Source organism: Prionailurus bengalensis, chromosome A2, assembly GCF_016509475.1.
Source record: "Prionailurus bengalensis isolate Pbe53 chromosome A2, Fcat_Pben_1.1_paternal_pri, whole genome shotgun sequence".
NCBI classification, from domain to species: domain Eukaryota; kingdom Metazoa; phylum Chordata; class Mammalia; order Carnivora; family Felidae; genus Prionailurus; species Prionailurus bengalensis.
The window spans coordinates 7,370,813-7,378,456 of NC_057348.1; the positions used below are offsets into that span (position 1 = coordinate 7,370,813).

The 7,644-nt window shown below is 43.6% G+C and overlaps 1 pseudogene; it reads left to right on the forward strand.

The window, feature by feature from the left end:
- The first annotated feature begins 1,584 nt into the window (after positions 1–1,584).
- LOC122486552 lies at positions 1,585–3,085 on the forward strand (annotated as a pseudogene).
- The last annotated feature ends 4,559 nt before the right edge of the window (positions 3,086–7,644 follow it).

Consider the following 7,644-nt stretch of genomic DNA (forward strand, 5'->3'; position numbering starts at 1 on the left):
AATCCAGATTTTGTGATAATTTGGTTTGCGGGAGAATGCTTTTTAGCATGCTGGTCAGCAGCAGCACTCGGGAGTGCCCACATACACTGACCAGGAGATTGACATCCTCATATGAGCTGAGAAACCTCCGCAAAGGTCTTAGGGAAGCAAAAACAAAATGCCCCCCCCCCTTTTTCATTACACATTGCACCACCAGTCTCCATGGATGGGATCTTTTCTTTTTCCCACTAAGAAAAAGTTGTGATAGAAGCAAAGAAAACATCATCAAAGGGATTTGCCTTTAAAGCAGCATATACATTTTTGAAAGCCAGGGTTATCCATAGGGTGGGCCCCCTCCACCTAACTACTGATGAATGAGATGGGCCTGGCCAAATTTCAAGTCAAAAAAAAACTTTTTTAATGTTTATTTATTTTTGAGAGAGCGAGCACGAGCAGAGGAGGGGAAGAGACAGAGAGGAAGACACACAATCCGAAACAGGCTCCAGGCTCCAACTTGTCTGCCCAGAGCCCAACACAGGTCTTAAACTCAGGAACAGTGAGATCATGACCTGAGCCGAAGTCAGACACTTAACCAACTGAGCCACCCAGGCACCCCAGCAAGTCAAGTGGATGAGTGTTTCCCAAGGGTCACAATTCCCAAGGACAGTCAACAGCTTTTAATGGCCTGTCAGTGGAACACATATTCACATCAGACCTACTTGTCCATCAAAGTAGATTTCTCACAAAGGGCCACCACCTGGGGTTCAATGCCTGGCTCCTAAGGCCTCCTTGGTGGTGCTCTAATGGCATTGATTTCAGGCTAGTGGACCAGTCTCAGCACCGTCACAGTAGCCTGAGGATAACCACTCTGTGCTTCCCACTCTCCAGGAGGCCTTCACTGTGCCTCTTTTAATATATGCCAATTGTCCCTAGATGCTTCTGTGATTTCTCATCCAGTAGGACATCTTTGTCATTAATAAAATGTTGACTGGGGGCCTCTCATACACCCAATCATAGTAACTATACAAAGCAAGAATCTGGGATCAATCTCTTACCACCATTTAGGTTGGAAAACCATGAAAGGACGTGCAGACACAGCACAAGGCAGTAAAGGCCAAAGTGCAAGTTCACCAGGAGCCAGTACTACTCTCAGGCAGAACTTGCTGTTTGGTGTAGTCAGTGAGCCAAGAGCAGCCTAGAGGCATGCACCCCACTAAAACACTGAGTCACCTTGTGCCAAATGATTTGTGCTGGGGTCTTAAATTATAAAGGTGACTGGATGGTAACACAGGTTAATGCCACTGAAAGTTTATCATGCACAGTCCCAAGAGAAGGGGGCACACCAGCTAACGCAGGATCACATAGGGAAGCACCAGGTCAGGAGGCAGAAACAGGAGTGAAGGGAAAGCATAGGTCAGAGCTGTTTTGGGGGTTCCTGCAGGAAAGGCAAGACAGACCAAGGTAAAGCTAAACATTGTGTCATTTGAGTAATTCCAGGGGGCTCTGGATCATAGGAGTTGCCTGCTACCTAGCCCTAGGTTGATTTAGGGCAGGAGGAATATTGGATCAGAGTGTGGCAGTTAGGATAAAGGAGGTGATTGGAGTATGGGCTCTGGAGTTGTTGGTCTGCATATGAAAGGTGAGCTTCCAAGGAAGTTATTTACCATCTTTAAGGATTAGCTAGTCCTGCCTTTCCCTCTGGAGGCAGTCATTAGCTGAAAGGTAAACCAAGATGGCACTTACAAGGACAGCAAAACCTTGGATTGTGAGTAACTTGTTCTGTGAGTGTTCCGCAAGAGGAGCAAACCTTTCTAATACGTTTTAACTTGATAAATGAGCAATGCCTTGCAATACAAGTAGTGCATCACGCCAAACATCACATGATCACAAATGAGCCAATGGTTCTCTCTCCTTCTCTCTGCGGGATTGTGGATGATTGGCTCCCATGCTCCGATGCTCAGTCCCAGGCGAGGTGTTTGGCAGAAATCAGTGATTGTTCAGAACACTGGAAGATGCCCACAACTGGCACTAGTGTAGTTTTTGTCACTTCAAAGCACCTAGGGACAGTCCTTTGCTTTTCCATACAAGAGTAAGCTTGGGATGGGAATGCTTTGCTCCATTCTAGGTCAGCCAGCCTGCCTGCAGACATGGACCCTTTCCTCTGCTGTCCTATTGCCAGTTACATTAAATACAGTATATGACAAGAGTTCATTAATACAGTACTATAGTCAACACCCATAATAGTGAAAGTCGTTCCTACACAATAACCCTCCTCTCTTGCCTCCCTCACACCAGCCAAGAAGGCTTTCAAAGTTAAATCCAGGTTAATTTATTTTTCTTTATATTTTGCATTTTCTTTATCATTCTGTATTATATTACAGTATTACAGTCATTTTTATAGGAATATTTTTGGGTTGTGGAATGAATCATCTGAGTCTCCATGATTTCTTATGGGGAAACTCACTTTGATATACAGTACTGTATATCCAGGAGCTATGGAGGAAGAAGCAATCTGATGTAATGTGCTTTCTTCTCGGGGTGCACTGCTGACAGTTCTACCAGCTCTCTGAGCTTCACAGGGCCCCCCACCCAACCCAGCGTGATAAAGCATGCAGACTGGGGTACAAAGCCAAGCCATGTCCTATATTGGATTCGTGTGCGACACAGTGGCCCAGTTTCTAAGGGTGCAATCTATGGCAAGCCTGTCCACCATGGTGTTAACCAGACAAATTTTGCCCAACACCTTCAGTCTACTGCAGAAAAGAGAGCCGAATCCCACTGTGGAGGCTCTGAGAGTCTTGAATTCTTACTGGGTTGGCGAAGATTCCACATACTAATTCTTTTGCATTTATCCTCATTGATCTGTTCCATAAGTTATCGAGAAACCCTGACACCCAGGTGATCACCAAACCAGTCCACAAGCATAGGGAGATGGGAAGGCCAAGATCTGCAGGGGCAAGAGCCGTGGCCTTGGAAAAGGTGACAAGTTCCACCACACTATTAGTGGTTCTCACTGGGTGGCATGCAGTGGACCCAATACTCTCCAGCTCCATTATTACTGCTAATCTAACATTTGTAAAATTCTTACCTAATAAACAATTTATGTCAAAAAAACAAATTAGCTAGTCTTGGGAGGGGCAGCCATCTCTCGCCCGGCAACAAGACCCCAAAGATGTTAAAGCAATATAATACACAGAAAATTAAAAATATGATGAATACAACGGCTAAGCCAACGTCCAAAAACATTGGTTTCCTCCATCACCCAGGCGATGCAAGAAGGACGGCTCACATGGGTAAGGCAATCTTCCACCTTATTTATCTGGAAGGTGGATACATATGGACCCACTATTTTGTACTTATTTGTACTATTTTGCACTTAAGGATCTTCACACAATTTTCTGTTTGCATGCTAGAACTACAAAATTTGAGAGTGGAAAATATCAGGGGCACCTGGGTGGCACAGTCAGTTGAGCATCTGACTCTTGATTTCAGCTCTGGTCATGATCTCGGGGTCATGGGATGGAGCCCCACATCAGGCTCCATGCTGAGCATGGACTCTGCTCAGGATTTTCTCTCTCTCTCTCTCTCTCTCTCCTTCTCTCTCTCCTTCTGCCCCTCCCCCCCCCACACTCTCTCTGTCTGAAAATTAAAACAGAAAGAATAAAGTCACAGAGTCACATTAAAAAGTCACATTAAAATAATGTGCCATAGGGGGTGCACATGGCTGTCTCAGTCGGGAGAGCATAAGAACACTTGATCTTGGAGTTGTGATTTTGAGCCCCACATGGTGGGGGTTGGGGGGAGAGTAGAGTTTACTTAAAAAAAAAAAAACAGGAGGAGATACAGCAGAAGAGTCAAAGAGATGGCAGCATGAGACAGACTTGGACTGAATTTGCTGGCCTTTAAGGAGTAAAAAAAGATCCACCAAGAAAGGAAAGTGTGAGGCATCTAGAAGCTGGAAAAAGCAAGGAAACAGATTCACCCCAAGAGCCTCCAGTCCTGTTAACATATTGATTTTAGCTCAGTGAGACCCTTTTCAGAGTTCTGATCTCCAAAACTGTAAGCTAGTAAAATTTTTGTTGACTTATGACATCATTTGGTGATTTGTTACAGCAGCAATAGTAAATTCATAACACATTGTAAAGCTGGAATATTAAGGTATAGATTGTGAGGTCAAAGAGAAGCACTTACCTTTATTCAGGATAGAATGGACAGAGCAGAACAGGATGGACAACGCATATACAAATTTCTCAGAAATCTATTCCAAGAAGACTTTGGCACACCCTGTTCCACAAAGTCAGCTCTTGAAAAGGTCCCCAATGGCTTTTATGGTTAAATCCCATCCTCATTTAACTCCCCCAATCAGCATTTGGTATAGTTGAGCAAGTCACTGCTCCTTGCTTTGGATTAATGGATTAAGACACCAATCTTAATCTCCTGTTCCATGGGATCCTACTTCTCAATTCACTTGCTACTTCCTCCCATGACCCCAACAGGGAAAGTGTCCCAGGGCTTGCCAATCCTCAGGTGAAATGATCTAACCTAATGGTTTTAAGTGCCGCCTATACACTGATGACTGAAACATAGGTGCTCAGCCTGATGAGCTTTGTTTTCCCATGTACCAAGAAGTCTACACACAAACAGATCCAATGGCTGAGCAATGATACTAGGAGGGAAAGGCATCTCTTGTGTTTTTCAGCCATTCCACACTATCTGTGGCTTTTGTCCTCATAGTACACAACATATCACCTAAACTCCAGAAATGTACCTGATTTCCAGGAAGGAAAGAGAAAGAATGGAGGCCAATCATTGAAGAGAAAAAGCCACTGGAGACTATCCCCTTTTTAACAGCTTTCCCAGAATCCACACTGATGACTTCTGCCTACTTCTCACTAGCCAGGACTATGAAATAAGTCTTCCCATAAACCCAAGGAAACCTGAGAAGTAGGAATATTTTTTTAAACTATATGCCTGGAGATAATCTGGATTCTATTTATAAGGGACCAAAGGACAAAGAATATTGAGATGACTAGATACTACTTGCCATACAAAGCCAGAGAGAATTTTCCTATAAATAACCAAATAAGGATATACATAAAGAGCCCATTTTATAACCCACTTGCAAATATACTAGAAAGCAGTACCTAAAACATTTACAAAATGCTTTTACATTCATTGCCAATTAAACTTCCAAATATCTCATAATTCACTGAAGACTTATATAGGGAAGTCTTTAGAGGTGAACCATAATGAAAACACCATTATATGAAATGAGTATGATATTGCAGAAGTTCTCTAGAGTGTCTTTATTTTTTTTAATGTTTATTTTTTGAGAGAGAGAGCACACGCGACTGCAGGGAGGGACAGAGAGAGAGACAAAGAGAGAGGATCAGAAGCCAATTCCACACTATCAGCACAGTGCCTGACACGGGGCTCGAACCCATGAGCCGTGAGATCCTGACCTGAGCTGAAGTCCGACACTTAACTGACAGAGCCACCCGGGCGTCCCGAGCACTCATGAGTCTCTTAAGGGATGTGTATTTACCAAAACTCATTCCCACAACTTTACATTCATTCAGCTTCTTTCCAGGGTGGGTTTTCACACACAGATTAAGATTTATAAGATGGATACACCATTTCCCATGAACCCGATAACCAGTTTCTCTCCACTATGGATTATCATTTTTTACTAAAGGTCAAAAGCCAAAAACCACACACACACACACACAGGCATTTCCCTTTGCTGCCTCTGTGAGATTCATAATATTTGCTGCCTCTGTGAGATTATCAAAGATTATCAAAGATTCGCTTGTGGGGCAGAAGTAAAGTTTTCCCGCATTCATCTTACCATCAGAGGGTTTCTCTCCACTGCATGTTATGACTTACTCATTGACACCTGAACAATTTTCAGCACTTCTCACAGTCATGAGTCTTCTTGCATATGAAGCAATCAAGAATTTCTGAAGGTTTTCCCATATTTCTTGTATGTATAGAAATCTCTCCACTGTTGAGTTTTTACATGTTGAGTTCTTAAAATTACTGTAAGTCTTCCTGTTGTCTTTTACATTTGTAGGGTTTTATGCCAGTATGAAGTCTCAGGTGGATATTAAGGCCTCAGCACTAAGGTTTTCCCCACATTTCTTACATACAGATGACCGATCCCTAGAGTGAGCTATGTGCTATCAAAGCATGTGAACATATTTTAAGCTGTATCTCATTCTTACTTTCACATGACTTTTACAGTAATCTCTTATTTATTTATTTATTTATTGCACATGCTAATGGGAGGGGCAGACAGGGAGAAGGAGAATCTCAAGCGGGCTCCATGCACAGCACAGAGCCTGATGACATGGGGCTCATCTCACAACTGTGAGATCATGACCTAAGCTAAAATCAAGAGTCAGGTGCTTAACCAACAGCCACCCAGGCGCCGCTCTTCGTTATTTTTACATAATCCAAGATCAAGAGTCGCATGCTCTACCAACTGAGCCAGCCAGGCACTCCTGAGTTTTACAGAAATTTTAGGTAGGCAAAATTAATGTTAGCGCAACAATAACAAAGACTCTCCCACACTCCTTGTAACTGTAGGGTTCTCTCAAGTGTGAGTTCTTACATGTTCTGTAAGGTATGAACAATTACTGCTCTCCCACATACATTATACGAATGGGAATTCTGCCCCAGGGCAGTTCCTATCATGTGAGGATGAAAAATGAGTAAAGCGACCTCACATTCTTTAATCTCATAAGGTTCTTTATCCAAATGAGTTTAGATGTGAATACGAAAGGGGCTCCTGGGTGGCTCAGTCAGTTAGGCGTCCCACTTCGGCTCAGGTCATGATCTTGTGGTTCGTGAGTTCGAGTCCCACGTTGGGCTCTGTGCTGACAGCTCAGAGCCTGGAGCCTGTTTCACATTCTGTGTCTCCCTGTCTCTTTCTGCCCCTCCCCCGCTCACACTCCGTCTCTCAAAAATAAATAAACGTTAAAAAACTTTAAAAAGATGTGAATACTAAGGTCTGAGGAACATTTGCAGGTGTTTTTCAAGTGCTGAAGACTGAGTGGAGGTTTTCCCACATTCCCTACATTCATATGGTTTCTCTCCAGCGTGAGTTCGCATGTGCACGTTAAAGCACGTGAAGTATCTGAAGGCTTTCCCACATTCTTTACATTTGTATGGCTTTCCTGCAGTGTGTGTTCACATGTGCATATTGAGACTTGTGGAGCGAGCAAAAGCTTTCCCACGTTCTTTACGAGCACAGGCCTTCTCTCCAGTGTGAGTTCTTAAATGTGTGGTAAGGCCCGATGACTGAGTGAGAGCTTTCCCACACTGCCTGCCTTCATATGGCTTCTCTCTGATGTGCGACCTTACGTGCTGAGCAGTGAAGAATCATTAAAGGCTTTTCCACATTCCTTACATTCGTGTAGTTTTTCTCCAGTGCAACTTCGCATGTGTAAGAGAAGTCCTGTGGATCGAGTAAGGCTTTCCCACATTCCACACATACAGAGGGCTTTTTTCTGCTGTGAGTTCTTCTGTGACCCGTACGGTATGAGGAATGAGTGAAGGCTTTCCCGCAGTCTTTACATTCATATGGCTTCTCTCCAGTGTGGTGTCTCACATGCACCTTACGGGATGACTGATTAACAACAGTTCTCCGACAATGTCTTTCCC